Below are 22,875 nucleotides of genomic sequence, written 5' to 3' on the forward strand. Positions count from 1 at the left end.
TTGCACATCTGTTCCCGTTTTTGCACATCTCTAACCCTTTTGATGACATTTTTGGCCATTTCTAACCCATTTTTGCACATCTCTAACCCTTTTGAAGCCATCTTTGGCCATTTGAAACCCTTTTTTGCACACCTCTAACCCTGTTGAAGCCAAATTTGGCATTTTATAAACCATTTATGCACACCTCTAACCCTTTTGAAGCCATCTTTGGGCATTCCTAAACCATTTTTGCACATATCTAACCCTTTAGAAGTTATCTTTGGCCATTTCTAAGCCGTTTTTGCACACCTCTGACACTTTTCAAGCCCTCTTAGGCGATTTCTAACCCAGATTTTCTGTTTTTTCACCCTTTTCAAGCCATCTTTGTCCATATCTAACTCATTTTTGCACATCTCCAATCCTTTTCAAGCCATCTTTGGCCATTTCTAAACATTTTTTGCACATATCTAACCCTTTTGAAGCTAACTTTGGCCATTTCTAATCCATTTTTGCACATCTCTAATCATTTTGAAGCCATCTTTGGCCATTTCTATACCACTTTTGCACATCTCTATCTGTCTTGAAGCCACCTTTGGCCATTTCTAAACCATTTTTGAACATCTCTAACCCTTTTGAAGCTATCTTTGGCAATTTCTAACCCATTTTTGCACACCTCTAACCCTTTTAAGCCAACTTTGGCCATTTCTAACCAGTTTTTGCACACCTCTAACACTTGTGTAGACATCTTTGTCCATTTCTAACCCGTTTTTGCACACCTCTTACACTTTTCAAGACCTCTTAGGCATTTTCTAACTCAGATTTTCGGTTTTCTCACCCTTTCGAAGCCATCTTTGGCCATTTCTAACCCTTTTTTGCACATCTCTATCTCTTTTGAAGCCAAATTTCACTATTTATATCCCTTTTTTGCACATCTCTATCGCTTTCAAAGCCATCTTTGGCCATTTTTAATCATTTTTGCACATCTCTACGATTTCATAAGCCGTCTTTGGCCATTTCTAACTTTTTTTTGCCCGTTTCTAGACATTTCAGTGCATTTCTGGCCAATTCTAAACCATTTTTGCACATCTGTTCCCGTTTTTGCACATCTCTAACCCTTTTGATGACATTTTTGGCCATTTCTAACCCATTTTTGCACATCACTTACCCTTTTGAAGCCATCTTTGGCCATTTGAAACCCTTTTTTGCACACCTCTAACCCTGTTGAAGCCAAATTTGGCATTTTATAAACCATTTATGCACACCTCTAACCCTTTTGAAGCCATCTTTGGGCATTCCTAAACCATTTTTGCACATATCTAACCCTTTAGAAGTTATCTTTGGCCATTTCTAAGCCGTTTTTGCACACCTCTGACACTTTTCAAGCCCTCTTAGGCGATTTCTAACCCAGATTTTCTGTTTTTTTCACCCTTTTCAAGCCATCTTTGTCCATATCTAACTCATTTTTGCACATCTCCAATCCTTTTCAAGCCATCTTTGGCCATTTCTAAACATTTTTTGCACATATCTAACCCTTTTGAAGCTAACTTTGGCCATTTCTAATCCATTTTTGCACATCTCTAATCATTTTGAAGCCATCTTTGGCCATTTCTATACCACTTTTGCACATCTCTATCTGTCTTGAAGCCACCTTTGGCCATTTCTAACCTATTTTTGCACACCTCTAACCCTTTTAAGCCAACTTTGGCCATTTCTAACCAGTTTTTGCACACCTCTAACCCTTTTGAGCCATCTTTGGCCATTTCAAACCCATTTTTGCACACCTCTAACCCTTTTGAAGCCACCTTTAGCATTTTCTAACCCATTTTTGCGCATGTCTAACCCTTCTTAATCCATCTTTGGCCATTTCTAACCCATTTTTGCACACCTCTTACAGTTTTCAAGCCCGCTTAGGCGATTTCTAACCCAGATTTTCTGTTATCTCACCCTTTTAAGCCAACTTTCGCCATTTCTAACCCTTTTTTGCACATCTCTATCTCTTTTGAAGCCAACTTTGGCCATTTCAAACCAGTTTTTTTACACATCTGTACTCCTCTTTAGGTCATCTTTATTTCTAACCCATTTTTGCACGTCTCTAACCCTTTTGAAGCTACCTTTGGCCATTTCTAAACCATTTTTGCACACCTCTAACCCTATTGAAGCCAACTTTGGCCATTTTTTACCCATTTTTGCACATCTCTAACCCTTTTGAAGCCAACTTTGGCCATTTCTAAACCATTTTTGTACACCTCTAACACTTTTTGAGCCATCTTTGCGCATTTCTAACCCATTTTTGCACACCTCGAACCCTTTTGAAGCTGTTTGGCCATTTCAAACCAGTTTTTGCACATCTGTATTCCTTTTTAAGCCATCTTTGTTTCTAACCCATTTTCGCACGTCTCTAACCGATTTTAAGGCATCTTTTCCCATTTCTAACCCATTTTTGCACATCGCTTACCCTTTTGAAGCAGTCTTTGTACATTTCAAACCAGTTTTTTTACACATCTGCACTCCTTTCTAGGTCATCTTTATTTCTAACCCACTTTGCACACCTCTATTCCCTTGTGAAGACATCTTCGGCCATTTCTAAACCATTTTTGCACTCCTCTTACACTTTTCAAGCACTCCTAGGCAAATTCTAACCCTTTTTTGCACATCTCCAACCCCTTTGAAGCCATCTTTGGCGATTTCTAACCCATTTTTGCACATCACTTACCCTTTTGAAGCCATCTTTGGCCATTTGAAACCCTTTTTTGCACACCTCTAACCCTGTTGAAGCCAAATTTGGCATTTTATAAACCATTTATGCACACCTCTAACCCTTTTGAAGCCATCTTTGGGCATTCCTAAACCATTTTTGCACATATCTAACCCTTTAGAAGTTATCTTTGGCCATTTCTAAGCCGTTTTTGCACACCTCTGACACTTTTCAAGCCCTCTTAGGCGATTTCTAACCCAGATTTTCTGTTTTTTCACCCTTTTCAAGCCATCTTTGGCCATATCTAACTCATTTTTGCACATCTCCAATCCTTTTCAAGCCATCTTTGGCCATTTCTAAACATTTTTTGCACATATCTAACCCTTTTGAAGCTAACTTTGGCCATTTCTTATCCATTTTTGCACATCTCTAATCATTTTGAAGCCATCTTTGGCCATTTCTATACCACTTTTGCACATCTCTATCTGTCTTGAAGCCACCTTTGGCCATTTCTAAACCATTTTTGAACATCTCTAACCCTTTTGAAGCTATCTTTGGCAATTTCTAACCCTTTTTTGCACACCACTAATTCTTTTAAGCCAACTTTGGCCATTTCTAACCAGTTTTTGCACACCTCTAACACTTGTGTAGACATCTTTGTCCATTTCTAACCCGTTTTTGCACACCTCTTACACTTTTCAAGCCCTCTTAGGCATTTTCTAACTCAGATTTTCGGTTTTCTCACCCTTTCGAAGCCATCTTTGGCCATTTCTAACCCTTTTTTGCACATCTCTATCTCTTTTGAAGCCAAATTTCACTATTTATATCCCTTATTTGCACATCTCTATCGCTTTCAAAGCCATCTTTGGCCATTTTTGATCATTTTTCACATCTCTACGATTTCATAAGCCGTCTTTGGCCATTTCTAACTTTTTTTTGCCCGTTTCTAGACATTTCAGTGCATTTCTGGCCAATTCTAAGCCATTTTTGCACATCTGTTCCCGTTTTTGCACATCTCTAACCCTTTTGATGACATTTTTGTCCATTTCTAACCCATTTTTGCACATCTCTAACCCTTTTGAAGCCATCTTTGGCCATTTGAAACCCTTTTTTGCACACCTCTAACCCTGTTGAAGCCAAATTTGGCATTTTATAAACCATTTATGCACACCTCTAACCCTTTTGAAGCCATCTTTGGGCATTCCTAAACCATTTTTGCACATATCTAACCCTTTAGAAGTTATCTTTGGCCATTTCTAAGCCGTTTTTGCACACCTCTGACACTTTTCAAGCCCTCTTAGGCGATTTCTAACCCAGATTTTCTGTTTTTTCACCCTTTTCAAGCCATCTTTGTCCATATCTAACTCATTTTTGCACATCTCCAATCCTTTTCAAGCCATCTTTGGCCATTTCTAAACATTTTTTGCACATATCTAACCCTTTTGAAGCTAACTTTGGCCATTTCTAATCCATTTTTGCACATCTCTAATCATTTTGAAGCCATCTTTGGCCATTTCTATACCACTTTTGCACATCTCTATCTGTCTTGAAGCCACCTTTGGCCATTTCTAAACCATTTTTGAACATCTCTAACCCTTTTGAAGCTATCTTTGGCAATTTCTAACCCATTTTTGCACACCTCTAACCCTTTTAAGCCAACTTTGGCCATTTCTAACCAGTTTTTGCACACCTCTAACACTTGTGTAGACATCTTTGTCCATTTCTAACCCGTTTTTGCACACCTCTTACACTTTTCAAGACCTCTTAGGCATTTTCTAACTCAGATTTTCGGTTTTCTCACCCTTTCGAAGCCATCTTTGGCCATTTCTAACCCTTTTTTGCACATCTCTATCTCTTTTGAAGCCAAATTTCACTATTTATATCCCTTTTTTGCACATCTCTATCGCTTTCAAAGCCATCTTTGGCCATTTTTAATCATTTTTGCACATCTCTACGATTTCATAAGCCGTCTTTGGCCATTTCTAACTTTTTTTTGCCCGTTTCTAGACATTTCAGTGCATTTCTGGCCAATTCTAAACCATTTTTGCACATCTGTTCCCGTTTTTGCACATCTCTAACCCTTTTGATGACATTTTTGGCCATTTCTAACCCATTTTTGCACATCACTTACCCTTTTGAAGCCATCTTTGGCCATTTGAAACCCTTTTTTGCACACCTCTAACCCTGTTGAAGCCAAATTTGGCATTTTATAAACCATTTATGCACACCTCTAACCCTTTTGAAGCCATCTTTGGGCATTCCTAAACCATTTTTGCACATATCTAACCCTTTAGAAGTTATCTTTGGCCATTTCTAAGCCGTTTTTGCACACCTCTGACACTTTTCAAGCCCTCTTAGGCGATTTCTAACCCAGATTTTCTGTTTTTTCACCCTTTTCAAGCCATCTTTGTCCATATCTAACTCATTTTTGCACATCTCCAATCCTTTTCAAGCCATCTTTGGCCATTTCTAAACATTTTTTGCACATATCTAACCCTTTTGAAGCTAACTTTGGCCATTTCTAATCCATTTTTGCACATCTCTAATCATTTTGAAGCCATCTTTGGCCATTTCTATACCACTTTTGCACATCTCTATCTGTCTTGAAGCCTGCTTTTAACCCATTTTTGCCATTTCTAACCTATTTGCACACTCTCTAACCTGCTTTAAGCCTACTTTGGCCATTCTAACCATTTGCACACCTCTACCCTTTGAGCCAACTTTGGCCATTTCTAACCCAGTTTTGCACATCCTCTAACCGCTTTTAAGCCTCCTTTATGGCAGTTTCTAACCCATTTCCATTCTACCCTCTAAGCCAGCTTTGGCCATTTCTAACCCATTTTTGCACACCTCTTACAGTTTTCAAGCCCGCTTAGGCGATTTCTAACCCAGATTTTCTGTTATCTCACCCTTTTAAGCCAACTTTCGCCATTTCTAACCCTTTTTTGCACATCTCTATCTCTTTTGAAGCCAACTTTGGCCATTTCAAACCAGTTTTTTTACACATCTGTACTCCTCTTTAGGTCATCTTTATTTCTAACCCATTTTTGCACGTCTCTAACCCTTTTGAAGCTACCTTTGGCCATTTCTAAACCATTTTTGCACACCTCTAACCCTATTGAAGCCAACTTTGGCCATTTTTTACCCATTTTTGCACATCTCTAACCCTTTTGAAGCCAACTTTGGCCATTTCTAAACCATTTTTGTACACCTCTAACACTTTTTGAGCCATCTTTGCGCATTTCTAACCCATTTTTGCACACCTCGAACCCTTTTGAAGCTGTTTGGCCATTTCAAACCAGTTTTTGCACATCTGTATTCCTTTTTAAGCCATCTTTGTTTCTAACCCATTTTCGCACGTCTCTAACCGATTTTAAGGCATCTTTTCCCATTTCTAACCCATTTTTGCACATCGCTTACCCTTTTGAAGCAGTCTTTGTACATTTCAAACCAGTTTTTTTACACATCTGCACTCCTTTCTAGGTCATCTTTATTTCTAACCCACTTTGCACACCTCTATTCCCTTGTGAAGACATCTTCGGCCATTTCTAAACCATTTTTGCACTCCTCTTACACTTTTCAAGCACTCCTAGGCAAATTCTAACCCTTTTTTGCACATCTCCAACCCCTTTGAAGCCATCTTTGGCGATTTCTAACCCATTTTTGCACATCACTTACCCTTTTGAAGCCATCTTTGGCCATTTGAAACCCTTTTTTGCACACCTCTAACCCTGTTGAAGCCAAATTTGGCATTTTATAAACCATTTATGCACACCTCTAACCCTTTTGAAGCCATCTTTGGGCATTCCTAAACCATTTTTGCACATATCTAACCCTTTAGAAGTTATCTTTGGCCATTTCTAAGCCGTTTTTGCACACCTCTGACACTTTTCAAGCCCTCTTAGGCGATTTCTAACCCAGATTTTCTGTTTTTTCACCCTTTTCAAGCCATCTTTGGCCATATCTAACTCATTTTTGCACATCTCCAATCCTTTTCAAGCCATCTTTGGCCATTTCTAAACATTTTTTGCACATATCTAACCCTTTTGAAGCTAACTTTGGCCATTTCTTATCCATTTTTGCACATCTCTAATCATTTTGAAGCCATCTTTGGCCATTTCTATACCACTTTTGCACATCTCTATCTGTCTTGAAGCCACCTTTGGCCATTTCTAAACCATTTTTGAACATCTCTAACCCTTTTGAAGCTATCTTTGGCAATTTCTAACCCTTTTTTGCACACCACTAATTCTTTTAAGCCAACTTTGGCCATTTCTAACCAGTTTTTGCACACCTCTAACACTTGTGTAGACATCTTTGTCCATTTCTAACCCGTTTTTGCACACCTCTTACACTTTTCAAGCCCTCTTAGGCATTTTCTAACTCAGATTTTCGGTTTTCTCACCCTTTCGAAGCCATCTTTGGCCATTTCTAACCCTTTTTTGCACATCTCTATCTCTTTTGAAGCCAAATTTCACTATTTATATCCCTTATTTGCACATCTCTATCGCTTTCAAAGCCATCTTTGGCCATTTTTGATCATTTTTCACATCTCTACGATTTCATAAGCCGTCTTTGGCCATTTCTAACTTTTTTTTGCCCGTTTCTAGACATTTCAGTGCATTTCTGGCCAATTCTAAGCCATTTTTGCACATCTGTTCCCGTTTTTGCACATCTCTAACCCTTTTGATGACATTTTTGTCCATTTCTAACCCATTTTTGCACATCTCTAACCCTTTTGAAGCCATCTTTGGCCATTTGAAACCCTTTTTTGCACACCTCTAACCCTGTTGAAGCCAAATTTGGCATTTTATAAACCATTTATGCACACCTCTAACCCTTTTGAAGCCATCTTTGGGCATTCCTAAACCATTTTTGCACATATCTAACCCTTTAGAAGTTATCTTTGGCCATTTCTAAGCCGTTTTTGCACACCTCTGACACTTTTCAAGCCCTCTTAGGCGATTTCTAACCCAGATTTTCTGTTTTTTCACCCTTTTCAAGCCATCTTTGTCCATATCTAACTCATTTTTGCACATCTCCAATCCTTTTCAAGCCATCTTTGGCCATTTCTAAACATTTTTTGCACATATCTAACCCTTTTGAAGCTAACTTTGGCCATTTCTAATCCATTTTTGCACATCTCTAATCATTTTGAAGCCATCTTTGGCCATTTCTATACCACTTTTGCACATCTCTATCTGTCTTGAAGCCACCTTTGGCCATTTCTAAACCATTTTTGAACATCTCTAACCCTTTTGAAGCTATCTTTGGCAATTTCTAACCCATTTTTGCACACCTCTAACCCTTTTAAGCCAACTTTGGCCATTTCTAACCAGTTTTTGCAAACCTCTAACACTTGTGTAGACATCTTTGTCCATTTCCAACCCGTTTTTGCACACCTCTTACACTTTTCAAGCCCTCTTAGGCATTTTCTAACTCAGATTTTCGGTTTTCTCACCCTTTCGAAGCCATCTTTGGCCATTTCTAACCCTTTTTTGCACATCTCTATCTCTTTTGAAGCCAAATTTCACTATTTATATCCCTTTTTTGCACATCTCTATCGCTTTCAAAGCCATCTTTGGCCATTTTTAATCATTTTTGCACATCTCTACGATTTCATAAGCCGTCTTTGGCCATTTCTAACTTTTTTTTGCCCGTTTCTAGACATTTCAGTGCATTTCTGGCCAATTCTAAACCATTTTTGCACATCTGTTCCCGTTTTTGCACATCTCTAACCCTTTTGATGACATTTTTGGCCATTTCTAACCCATTTTTGCACATCACTTACCCTTTTGAAGCCATCTTTGGCCATTTGAAACCCTTTTTTGCACACCTCTAACCCTGTTGAAGCCAAATTTGGCATTTTATAAACCATTTATGCACACCTCTAACCCTTTTGAAGCCATCTTTGGGCATTCCTAAACCATTTTTGCACATATCTAACCCTTTAGAAGTTATCTTTGGCCATTTCTAAGCCGTTTTTGCACACCTCTGACACTTTTCAAGCCCTCTTAGGCGATTTCTAACCCAGATTTTCTGTTTTTTCACCCTTTTCAAGCCATCTTTGTCCATATCTAACTCATTTTTGCACATCTCCAATCCTTTTCAAGCCATCTTTGGCCATTTCTAAACATTTTTTGCACATATCTAACCCTTTTGAAGCTAACTTTGGCCATTTCTAATCCATTTTTGCACATCTCTAATCATTTTGAAGCCATCTTTGGCCATTTCTATACCACTTTTGCACATCTCTATCTGTCTTGAAGCCACCTTTGGCCATTTCTAAACCATTTTTGAACATCTCTAACCCTTTTGAAGCTATCTTTGGCAATTTCTAACCCATTTTTGCACACCTCTAACCCTTTTAAGCCAACTTTGGCCATTTCTAACCAGTTTTTGCACACCTCTAACACTTGTGTAGACATCTTTGTCCATTTCCAACCCGTTTTTGCACACCTCTTACACTTTTCAAGCCCTCTTAGGCATTTTCTAACTCAGATTTTCGGTTTTCTCACCCTTTCGAAGCCATCTTTGGCCATTTCTAACCCTTTTTTGCACATCTCTATCTCTTTTGAAGCCAAATTTCACTATTTATATCCCTTTTTTGCACATCTCTATCGCTTTCAAAGCCATCTTTGGCCATTTTTAATCATTTTTGCACATCTCTACGATTTCATAAGCCATCTTTGGCCATTTCTAACTTTTTTTTGCCCGTTTCTAGACATTTCAGTGCATTTCTGGCCAATTCTAAACCATTTTTGCACATCTGTTCCCGTTTTTGCACATCTCTAACCCTTTTGATGACATTTTTGGCCATTTCTAACCCATTTTTGCACATCACTTACCCTTTTGAAGCCATCTTTGGCCATTTGAAACCCTTTTTTGCACACCTCTAACCCTGTTGAAGCCAAATTTGGCATTTTATAAACCATTTATGCACACCTCTAACCCTTTTGAAGCCATCTTTGGGCATTCCTAAACCATTTTTGCACATATCTAACCCTTTAGAAGTTATCTTTGGCCATTTCTAAGCCGTTTTTGCACACCTCTGACACTTTTCAAGCCCTCTTAGGCGATTTCTAACCCAGATTTTCTGTTTTTTCACCCTTTTCAAGCCATCTTTGTCCATATCTAACTCATTTTTGCACATCTCCAATCCTTTTCAAGCCATCTTTGGCCATTTCTAAACATTTTTTGCACATATCTAACCCTTTTGAAGCTAACTTTGGCCATTTCTAATCCATTTTTGCACATCTCTAATCATTTTGAAGCCATCTTTGGCCATTTCTATACCACTTTTGCACATCTCTATCTGTCTTGAAGCCACCTTTGGCCATTTCTAAACCATTTTTGAACATCTCTAACCCTTTTGAAGCTATCTTTGGCAATTTCTAACCCATTTTTGCACACCTCTAACCCTTTTAAGCCAACTTTGGCCATTTCTAACCAGTTTTTGCAAACCTCTAACACTTGTGTAGACATCTTTGTCCATTTCCAACCCGTTTTTGCACACCTCTTACACTTTTCAAGCCCTCTTAGGCATTTTCTAACTCAGATTTTCGGTTTTCTCACCCTTTCGAAGCCATCTTTGGCCATTTCTAACCCTTTTTTGCACATCTCTATCTCTTTTGAAGCCAAATTTCACTATTTATATCCCTTTTTTGCACATCTCTATCGCTTTCAAAGCCATCTTTGGCCATTTTTAATCATTTTTGCACATCTCTACGATTTCATAAGCCGTCTTTGGCCATTTCTAACTTTTTTTTGCCCGTTTCTAGACATTTCAGTGCATTTCTGGCCAATTCTAAACCATTTTTGCACATCTGTTCCCGTTTTTGCACATCTCTAACCCTTTTGATGACATTTTTGGCCATTTCTAACCCATTTTTGCACATCACTTACCCTTTTGAAGCCATCTTTGGCCATTTGAAACCCTTTTTTGCACACCTCTAACCCTGTTGAAGCCAAATTTGGCATTTTATAAACCATTTATGCACACCTCTAACCCTTTTGAAGCCATCTTTGGGCATTCCTAAACCATTTTTGCACATATCTAACCCTTTAGAAGTTATCTTTGGCCATTTCTAAGCCGTTTTTGCACACCTCTGACACTTTTCAAGCCCTCTTAGGCGATTTCTAACCCAGATTTTCTGTTTTTACACCCATTTCAAGCCATCTTTGTCCATATCTAACTCATTTTTGCACATCTCCAATCCTTTTCAAGCCATCTTTGGCCATTTCTAAACATTTTTTGCACATATCTAACCCTTTTGAAGCTAACTTTGGCCATTTCTAATCCATTTTTGCACATCTCTAATCATTTTGAAGCCATCTTTGGCCATTTCTATACCACTTTTGCACATCTCTATCTGTCTTGAAGCCACCTTTGGCCATTTCTAAACCATTTTTGAACATCTCTAACCCTTTTGAAGCTATCTTTGGCAATTTCTAACCCTTTTTTGCACACCACTAACCCTTTTAAGCCAACTTTGGCCATTTCTAACCAGTTTTTGCACACCTCTAACACTTGTGTAGACATCTTTGTCCATTTCCAACCCGTTTTTGCACACCTCTTACACTTTTCAAGCCCTCTTAGGCATTTTCTAACTCAGATTTTCGGTTTTCTCACCCTTTCGAAGCCATCTTTGGCCATTTCTAACCCTTTTTTGCACATCTCTATCTCTTTTGAAGCCAAATTTCACTATTTATATCCCTTTTTTGCACATCTCTATCGCTTTCAAAGCCATCTTTGGCCATTTTTAATCATTTTTGCACATCTCTACGATTTCATAAGCCGTCTTTGGCCATTTCTAACTTTTTTTTGCCCGTTTCTAGACATTTCAGTGCATTTCTGGCCAATTCTAAACCATTTTTGCACATCTGTTCCCGTTTTTGCACATCTCTAACCCTTTTGATGACATTTTTGGCCATTTCTAACCCATTTTTGCACATCACTTACCCTTTTGAAGCCATCTTTGGCCATTTGAAACCCTTTTTTGCACACCTCTAACCCTGTTGAAGCCAAATTTGGCATTTTATAAACCATTTATGCACACCTCTAACCCTTTTGAAGCCATCTTTGGGCATTCCTAAACCATTTTTGCACATATCTAACCCTTTAGAAGTTATCTTTGGCCATTTCTAAGCCGTTTTTGCACACCTCTGACACTTCTCAAGCCCTCTTAGGCGATTTCTAACCCAGATTTTCTGTTTTTTCACCCTTTTCAAGCCATCTTTGTCCATATCTAACTCATTTTTGCACATCTCCAATCCTTTTCAAGCCATCTTTGGCCATTTCTAAACATTTTTTGCACATATCTAACCCTTTTGAAGCTAACTTTGGCCATTTCTAATCCATTTTTGCACATCTCTAATCATTTTGAAGCCATCTTTGGCCATTTCTATACCACTTTTGCACATCTCTGTCTTGAAGCCACCTTTGGCCATTTCTAAACCATTTTTGAACATCTCCAACCCTTTTGAAGCTATCTTTGGCAATTTCTAACCCTTTTTTGCACACCACTAACCCTTTTAAGCCAACTTTGGCCATTTCTAACCAGTTTTTGCACACCTCTAACACTTGTGTAGACATCTTTGTCCATTTCTAACCCGTTTTTGCACACCTCTTACACTTTTCAAGCCCTCTTAGGCATTTTCTAACTCAGATTTTCGGTTTTCTCACCCTTTCGAAGCCATCTTTGGCCATTTCTAACCCTTTTTTGCACATCTCTATCTCTTTTGAAGCCAAATTTCACTATTTATATCCCTTTTTTGCACATCTCTATCGCTTTCAAAGCCATCTTTGGCCATTTTTAATCATTTTTGCACATCTCTACGATTTCATAAGCCGTCTTTGGCCATTTCTAACTTTTTTTTGCCCGTTTCTAGACATTTCAGTGCATTTCTGGCCAATTCTAAACCATTTTTGCACATCTGTTCCCGTTTTTGCACATCTCTAACCCTTTTGATGACATTTTTGGCCATTTCTAACCCATTTTTGCACATCACTTACCCTTTTGAAGCCATCTTTGGCCATTTGAAACCCTTTTTTGCACACCTCTAACCCTGTTGAAGCCAAATTTGGCATTTTATAAACCATTTATGCACACCTCTAACCCTTTTGAAGCCATCTTTGGGCATTCCTAAACCATTTTTGCACTTATCTAACCCTTTAGAAGTTATCTTTGGCCATTTCTAAGCCGTTTTTGCACACCTCTGACACTTTTCAAGCCCTCTTAGGCGATTTCTAACCCAGATTTTCTGTTTTTTCACCCTTTTCAAGCCATCTTTGTCCATATCTAACTCATTTTTGCACATCTCCAATCCTTTTCAAGCCATCTTTGGCCATTTCTAAACATTTTTTGCACATATCTAACCCTTTTGAAGCTAACTTTGGCCATTTCTAATCCATTTTTGCACATCTCTAATCATTTTGAAGCCATCTTTGGCCATTTCTATACCACTTTTGCACATCTCTATCTGTCTTGAAGCCACCTTTGGCCATTTCTAACCTATTTTTGCACACCTCTAACCCTTTTAAGCCAACTTTGGCCATTTCTAACCAGTTTTTGCACACCTCTAACCCTTTTGAGCCATCTTTGGCCATTTCAAACCCATTTTTGCACACCTCTAACCCTTTTGAAGCCACCTTTAGCATTTTCTAACCCATTTTTGCGCATGTCTAACCCTTCTTAATCCATCTTTGGCCATTTCTAACCCATTTTTGCACACCTCTTACAGTTTTCAATCCCGCTTAGGCGATTTCTAACCCAGATTTTCTATTATCTCACCCTTTTAAGCCAACTTTCGCCATTTCTAACCCTTTTTTGCACATCTCTATCTCTTTTGAAGCCAACTTTGGCCATTTCAAACCAGTTTTTTTACACATCTGTACTCCTCTTTAGGTCATCTTTATTTCTAACCCATTTTTGCACGTCTCTAACCCTTTTGAAGCTACCTTTAGCCATTTCTAAACCATTTTTGCACACCTCTAACCCTATTGAAGCCAACTTTGGCCATTTTTTACCCATTTTTGCACATCTCTAACCCTTTTGAAGCCAACTTTGGCCATTTCTAAACCATTTTTGTACACCTCTAACACTTTTTGAGCCATCTTTGCGCATTTCTAACCCATTTTTGCACACCTCGAACCCTTTTGAAGCTGTTTGGCCATTTCAAACCAGTTTTTGCACATCTGTATTCCTTTTTAAGCCATCTTTGTTTCTAACCCATTTTCGCACGTCTCTAACCGATTTTAAGGCATCTTTTCCCATTTCTAACCCATTTTTGCACATCGCTTACCCTTTTGAAGCAGTCTTTGTACATTTCAAACCAGTTTTTTTACACATCTGCACTCCTTTCTAGGTCATCTTTATTTCTAACCCACTTTGCACACCTCTATTCCCTTGTGAAGACATCTTCGGCCATTTCTAAACCATTTTTGCACTCCTCTTACACTTTTCAAGCACTCCTAGGCAAATTCTAACCCTTTTTTGCACATCTCCAACCCCTTTGAAGCCATCTTTGACAATTTCTAACCCATTTTTGCACACCTCTAACACTTGTGTAGACATCTTTGTCCATTTCCAACCCGTTTTTGCACACCTCTTACACTTTTCAAGCCCTCTTAGGCATTTTCTAACTCAGATTTTCGGTTTTCTCACCCTTTCGAAGCCATCTTTGGCCATTTCTAACCCTTTTTTGCACATCTCTATCTCTTTTGAAGCCAAATTTCACTATTTATATCCCTTTTTTGCACATCTCTATCGCTTTCAAAGCCATCTTTGGCCATTTTTAATCATTTTTGCACATCTCTACGATTTCATAAGCCGTCTTTGGCCATTTCTAACTTTTTTTTGCCCGTTTCTAGACATTTCAGTGCATTTCTGGCCAATTCTAAACCATTTTTGCACATCTGTTCCCGTTTTTGCACATCTCTAACCCTTTTGATGACATTTTTGGCCATTTCTAACCCATTTTTGCACATCACTTACCCTTTTGAAGCCATCTTTGGCCATTTGAAACCCTTTTTTGCACACCTCTAACCCTGTTGAAGCCAAAATTGGCATTTTATAAACCATTTATGCACACCTCTAACCCTTTTGAAGCCATCTTTGGGCATTCCTAAACCATTTTTGCACATATCTAACCCTTTAGAAGTTATCTTTGGCCATTTCTAAGCCGTTTTTGCACACCTCTGACACTTTTCAAGCCCTCTTAGGCGATTTCTAACCCAGATTTTCTGTTTTTTCACCCTTTTCAAGCCATCTTGGTCCATATCTAACTCATTTTTGCACATCTCCAATCCTTTTCAAGCCATCTTTGGCCATTTCTAAACATTTTTTGCACATATCTAACCCTTTTGAAGCTAACTTTGGCCATTTCTAATCCATTTTTGCACATCTCTAATCATTTTGAAGCCATCTTTGGCCATTTCTATACCACTTTTGCACATCTCTATCTGTCTTGAAGCCACCTTTGGCCATTTCTAACCTATTTTTGCACACCTCTAACCCTTTTAAGCCAACTTTGGCCATTTCTAACCAGTTTTTGCACACCTCTAACCCTTTTGAGCCATCTTTGGCCATTTCAAACCCATTTTTGCACACCTCTAACCCTTTTGAAGCCACCTTTAGCATTTTCTAACCCATTTTTGCGCATGTCTAACCCTTCTTAATCCATCTTTGGCCATTTCTAACCCATTTTTGCACACCTCTTACAGTTTTCGAGCCCGCTTAGGCGATTTCTAACCCAGATTTTCTGTTATCTCACCCTTTTAAGCCAACTTTCGCCATTTCTAACCCTTTTTTGCACATCTCTATCTCTTTTGAAGCCAACTTTGGCCATTTCAAACCAGTTTTTTTACACATCTGTACTCCTCTTTAGGTCATCTTTATTTCTAACCCATTTTTGCACGTCTCTAACCCTTTTGAAGCTACCTTTAGCCATTTCTAAACCATTTTTGCACACCTCTAACCCTATTGAAGCCAACTTTGGCCATTTTTTACCCATTTTTGCACATCTCTAACCCTTTTGAAGCCAACTTTGGCCATTTCTAAACCATTTTTGTACACCTCTAACACTTTTTGAGCCATCTTTGCGCATTTCTAACCCATTTTTGCACACCTCGAACCCTTTTGAAGCTGTTTGGCCATTTCAAACCAGTTTTTGCACATCTGTATTCCTTTTTAAGCCATCTTTGTTTCTAACCCATTTTCGCACGTCTCTAACCGATTTTAAGGCATCTTTTCCCATTTCTAACCCATTTTTGCACATCGCTTACCCTTTTGAAGCAGTCTTTGTACATTTCAAACCAGTTTTTTTACACATCTGCACTCCTTTCTAGGTCATCTTTATTTCTAACCCACTTTGCACACCTCTATTCCCTTGTGAAGACATCTTCGGCCATTTCTAAACCATTTTTGCACTCCTCTTACACTTTTCAAGCACTCCTAGGCAAATTCTAACCCCTTTCTGCACATCTCCAACCCCTTTGAAGCCATCTTTGGCGATTTCTAACCCATTTTTGCACATCACTTACCCTTTTGAAGCCATCTTTGGCCATTTGAAACCCTTTTTTGCACACCTCTAACCCTGTTGAAGCCAAATTTGGCATTTTATAAACCATTTATGCACACCTCTAACCCTTTTGAAGCCATCTTTGGGCATTCCTAAACCATTTTTGCACATATCTAACCCTTTAGAAGTTATCTTTGGCCATTTCTAAGCCGTTTTTGCACACCTCTGACACTTCTCAAGCCCTCTTAGGCGATTTCTAACCCAGATTTTCTGTTTTTTCACCCTTTTCAAGCCATCTTTGTCCATATCTAACTCATTTTTGCACATCTCCAATCCTTTTCAAGCCATCTTTGGCCATTTCTAAACGTTTTTTGCACATATCTAACCCTTTTGAAGCTAACTTTGGCCATTTCTAATCCATTTTTGCACATCTCTAATCATTTTGAAGCCATCTTTGGCCATTTCTATACCACTTTTGCACATCTCTATCTGTCTTGAAGCCACCTTTGGCCATTTCTAACCTATTTTTGCACACCTCTAACCCTTTTAAGCCAACTTTGGCCATTTCTAACCAGTTTTTGCACACCTCTAACCCTTTTGAGCCATCTTTGGCCATTTCAAACCCATTTTTGCACACCTCTAACCCTTTTGAAGCCACCTTTAGCATTTTCTAACCCATTTTTGCGCATGTCTAACCCTTCTTAATCCATCTTTGGCCATTTCTAACCCATTTTTGCACACCTCTTACAGTTTTCAAGCCCGCTTAGGCGATTTCTAACCCAGATTTTCTGTTATCTCACCCTTTTAAGCCAACTTTCGCCATTTCTAACCCTTTTTTGCACATCTCTATCTCTTTTGAAGCCAACTTTGGCCATTTCAAACCAGTTTTTTTACACATCTGTACTCCTCTTTAGGTCATCTTTATTTCTAACCCATTTTTGCACGTCTCTAACCCTTTTGAAGCTACCTTTGGCCATTTCTAAACCATTTTTGCACACCTCTAACCCTATTGAAGCCAACTTTGGCCATTTTTTACCCATTTTTGCACATCTCTAACCCTTTTGAAGCCAACTTTGGCCATTTCTAAACCATTTTTGTACACCTCTAACACTTTTTGAGCCATCTTTGCGCATTTCTAACCCATTTTTGCACACCTCGAACCCTTTTGAAGCTGTTTGGCCATTTCAAACCAGTTTTTGCACATCTGTATTCCTTTTTAAGCCATCTTTGTTTCTAACCCATTTTCGCACGTCTCTAACCGATTTTAAGGCATCTTTTCCCATTTCTAACCCATTTTTGCACATCGCTTACCCTTTTGAAGCAGTCTTTGTACATTTCAAACCAGTTTTTTTACACATCTGCACTCCTTTCTAGGTCATCTTTATTTCTAACCCACTTTGCACACCTCTATTCCCTTGTGAAGACATCTTCGGCCATTTCTAAACCATTTTTGCACTCCTCTTACACTTTTCAAGCACTCCTAGGCAAATTCTAACCCTTTTTTGCACATCTCCAACCCCTTTGAAGCCATCTTTGGCGATTTCTAACCCATTTTTGCACATCACTTACCCTTTTGAAGCCATCTTTGGCCATTTGAAACCCTTTTTTGCACACCTCTAACCCTGTTGAAGCCAAAATTGGCATTTTATAAACCATTTATGCACACCTCTAACCCTTTTGAAGCCATCTTTGGGCATTCCTAAACCATTTTTGCACATATCTAACCCTTTAGAAGTTATCTTTGGCCATTTCTAAGCCGTTTTTGCACACCTCTGACACTTTTCAAGCCCTCTTAGGCGATTTCTAACCCAGATTTTCTGTTTTTTCACCCTTTTCAAGCCATCTTTGTCCATATCTAACTCATTTTTGCACATCTCCAATCCTTTTCAAGCCATCTTTGGCAATTTCTAAACATTTTTTGCACATATCTAACCCTTTTGAAGCTAACTTTGGCCATTTCTAATCCATTTTTGCACATCTCTAATCATTTTGAAGCCATCTTTGGCCATTTCTATACCACTTTTGCACATCTCTATCTGTCTTGAAGCCACCTTTGGCCATTTCTAAACCATTTTTGAACATCTCTAACCCTTTTGAAGCTATCTTTGGCAATTTCTAACCCATTTTTGCACACCTCTAACACTTGTGTAGACATCTTTGTCCATTTCCAACCCGTTTTTGCACACCTCTTACACTTTTCAAGCCCTCTTAGGCATTTTCTAACTCAGATTTTCGGTTTTCTCACCCTTTCGAAGCCATCTTTGGCCATTTCTAACCCTTTTTTGCACATCTCTATCTCTTTTGAAGCCAAATTTCACTATTTATATCCCTTTTTTGCACATCTCTATCGCTTTCAAAGCCATCTTTGGCCATTTTTAATCATTTTTGCACATCTCTACGATTTCATAAGCCGTCTTTGGCCATTTCTAACTTTTTTTTGCCCGTTTCTAGACATTTCAGTGCATTTCTGGCCAATTCTAAACCATTTTTGCACATCTGTTCCCTTTTTTGCACATCTCTAACCCTTTTGATGACATTTTTGGCCATTTCTAACCCATTTTTGCACATCACTTACCCTTTTGAAGCCATCTTTGGCCATTTGAAACCCTTTTTTGCACACCTCTAACCCTGTTGAAGCCAAAATTGGCATTTTATAAACCATTTATGCACACCTCTAACCCTTTTGAAGCCATCTTTGGGCATTCCTAAACCATTTTTGCACATATCTAACCCTTTAGAAGTTATCTTTGGCCATTTCTAAGCCGTTTTTGCACACCTCTGACACTTTTCAAGCCCTCTTAGGCGATTTCTAACCCAGATTTTCTGTTTTTTCACCCTTTTCAAGCCATCTTGGTCCATATCTAACTCATTTTTGCACATCTCCAATCCTTTTCAAGCCATCTTTGGCCATTTCTAAACATTTTTTGCACATATCTAACCCTTTTGAAGCTAACTTTGGCCATTTCTAATCCATTTTTGCACATCTCTAATCATTTTGAAGCCATCTTTGGCCATTTCTATACCACTTTTGCACATCTCTATCTGTCTTGAAGCCACCTTTGGCCATTTCTAACCTATTTTTGCACACCTCTAACCCTTTTAAGCCAACTTTGGCCATTTCTAACCAGTTTTTGCACACCTCTAACCCTTTTGAGCCATCTTTGGCCATTTCAAACCCATTTTTGCACACCTCTAACCCTTTTGAAGCCACCTTTAGCATTTTCTAACCCATTTTTGCGCATGTCTAACCCTTCTTAATCCATCTTTGGCCATTTCTAACCCATTTTTGCACACCTCTTACAGTTTTCAAGCCCGCTTAGGCGATTTCTAACCCAGATTTTCTGTTATCTCACCCTTTTAAGCCAACTTTCGCCATTTCTAACCCTTTTTTGCACATCTCTATCTCTTTTGAAGCCAACTTTGGCCATTTCAAACCAGTTTTTTTACACATCTGTACTCCTCTTTAGGTCATCTTTATTTCTAACCCATTTTTGCACGTCTCTAACCCTTTTGAAGCTACCTTTAGCCATTTCTAAACCATTTTTGCACACCTCTAACCCTATTGAAGCCAACTTTGGCCATTTTTTACCCATTTTTGCACATCTCTAACCCTTTTGAAGCCAACTTTGGCCATTTCTAAACCATTTTTGTACACCTCTAACACTTTTTGAGCCATCTTTGCGCATTTCTAACCCATTTTTGCACACCTCGAACCCTTTTGAAGCTGTTTGGCCATTTCAAACCAGTTTTTGCACATCTGTATTCCTTTTTAAGCCATCTTTGTTTCTAACCCATTTTCGCACGTCTCTAACCGATTTTAAGGCATCTTTTCCCATTTCTAACCCATTTTTGCACATCGCTTACCCTTTTGAAGCAGTCTTTGTACATTTCAAACCAGTTTTTTTACACATCTGCACTCCTTTCTAGGTCATCTTTATTTCTAACCCACTTTGCACACCTCTATTCCCTTGTGAAGACATCTTCGGCCATTTCTAAACCATTTTTGCACTCCTCTTACACTTTTCAAGCACTCCTAGGCAAATTCTAACCCTTTTTTGCACATCTCCAACCCCTTTGAAGCCATCTTTGGCGATTTCTAACCCATTTTTGCACATCACTTACCCTTTTGAAGCCATCTTTGGCCATTTGAAACCCTTTTTTGCACACCTCTAACCCTGTTGAAGCCAAATTTGGCATTTTATAAACCATTTATGCACACCTCTAACCCTTTTGAAGCCATCTTTGGGCATTCCTAAACCATTTTTGCACATATCTAACCCTTTAGAAGCTATCTTTGGCCATTTCTAAGCCGTTTTTGCACACCTCTGACACTTTTCAAGCCCTCTTAGGCGATTTCTAACCCAGATTTTCTGTTTTTTCACCCTTTTCAAGCCATCTTTGTCCATATCTAACTCATTTTTGCACATCTCCAATCCTTTTCAAGCCATCTTTGGCAATTTCTAAACATTTTTTGCACATATCTAACCCTTTTGAAGCTAACTTTGGCCATTTCTAATCCATTTTTGCACATCTCTAATCATTTTGAAGCCATCTTTGGCCATTTCTATACCACTTTTGCACATCTCTGTCTTGAAGCCACCTTTGGCCATTTCTAAACCATTTTTGAACATCTCTAACCCTTTTGAAGCTATCTTTGGCAATTTCTAACCCATTTTTGCACACCTCTAACCCTTTTAAGCCAACTTTGGCCATTTCTAACCAGTTTTTGCACACCTCTAACACTTGTGTAGACATCTTTGTCCATTTCTAACCCGTTTTTGCACACCTCTTACACTTTTCAAGACCTCTTAGGCATTTTCTAACTCAGATTTTCGGTTTTCTCACCCTTTCGAAGCCATCTTTGGCCATTTCTAACCCTTTTTTGCACATCTCTATCTCTTTTGAAGCCAAATTTCACTATTTATATCCCTTTTTTGCACATCTCTATCGCTTTCAAAGCCATCTTTGGCCATTTTTAATCATTTTTGCACATCTCTACGATTTCATAAGCCGTCTTTGGCCATTTCTAACTTTTTTTTGCCCGTTTCTAGACATTTCAGTGCATTTCTGGCCAATTCTAAACCATTTTTGCACATCTGTTCCCGTTTTTGCACATCTCTAACCCTTTTGATGACATTTTTGGCCATTTCTAACCCATTTTTGCACATCACTTACCCTTTTGAAGCCATCTTTGGCCATTTGAAACCCTTTTTTGCACACCTCTAACCCTGTTGAAGCCAAATTTGGCATTTTATAAACCATTTATGCACACCTCTAACCCTTTTGAAGCCATCTTTGGGCATTCCTAAACCATTTTTGCACATATCTAACCCTTTAGAAGCTATCTTTGGCCATTTCTAAGCCGTTTTTGCACACCTCTGACACTTTTCAAGCCCTCTTAGGCGATTTCTAACCCAGATTTTCTGTTTTTTCACCCTTTTCAAGCCATCTTTGTCCATATCTAACTCATTTTTGCACATCTCCAATCCTTTTCAAGCCATCTTTGGCAATTTCTAAACATTTTTTGCACATATCTAACCCTTTTGAAGCTAACTTTGGCCATTTCTAATCCATTTTTGCACATCTCTAATCATTTTGAAGCCATCTTTGGCCATTTCTATACCACTTTTGCACATCTCTATCTGTCTTGAAGCCACCTTTGGCCATTTCTAAACCATTTTTGAACATCTCTAACCCTTTTGAAGCTATCTTTGGCAATTTCTAACCCATTTTTGCACACCTCTAACACTTGTGTAGACATCTTTGTCCATTTCCAACCCGTTTTTGCACACCTCTTACACTTTTCAAGCCCTCTTAGGCATTTTCTAACTCAGATTTTCGGTTTTCTCACCCTTTCGAAGCCATCTTTGGCCATTTCTAACCCTTTTTTGCACATCTCTATCTCTTTTGAAGCCAAATTTCACTATTTATATCCCTTTTTTGCACATCTCTATCGCTTTCAAAGCCATCTTTGGCCATTTTCAATCATTTTTGCGCATCTCTACGATTTCATAAGCCGTCTTTGGCCATTTCTAACTTTTTTTTGCCCCTTTCTAGACATTTCAGTGCATTTCTGGCCAATTCTAAACCATTTTTGCACATCTGTTCCTGTTTTTGCACATCTCTAACCCTTTTGATGACATTTTTGGCCATTTCTAACCCATTTTTGCACATCACTTACCCTTTTGAAGCCATCTTTGGCCATTTGAAACCCTTTTTTGCACACCTCTAACCCTGTTGAAGCCAAATTTGGCATTTTATAAACCATTTATGCACACCTCTAACCCTTTTGAAGCCATCTTTGGGCATTCCTAAACCATTTTTGCACATATCTAACCCTTTAGAAGCTATCTTTGGCCATTTCTAAGCCGTTTTTGCACACCTCTGACACTTTTCAAGCCCTCTTAGGCGATTTCTAACCCAGATTTTCTGTTTTTTCACCCTTTTCAAGCCATCTTTGTCCATATCTAACTCATTTTTGCACATCTCCAATCCTTTTCAAGCCATCTTTGGCAATTTCTAAACATTTTTTGCACATATCTAACCCTTTTGAAGCTAACTTTGGCCATTTCTAATCCATTTTTGCACATCTCTAATCATTTTGAAGCCATCTTTGGCCATTTCTATACCACTTTTGCACATCTCTGTCTTGAAGCCACCTTTGGCCATTTCTAAACCAT

The sequence above is a fragment of the Lathamus discolor genome, chromosome W, assembly GCF_037157495.1.
Source record: "Lathamus discolor isolate bLatDis1 chromosome W, bLatDis1.hap1, whole genome shotgun sequence".
NCBI classification, from domain to species: domain Eukaryota; kingdom Metazoa; phylum Chordata; class Aves; order Psittaciformes; family Psittacidae; genus Lathamus; species Lathamus discolor.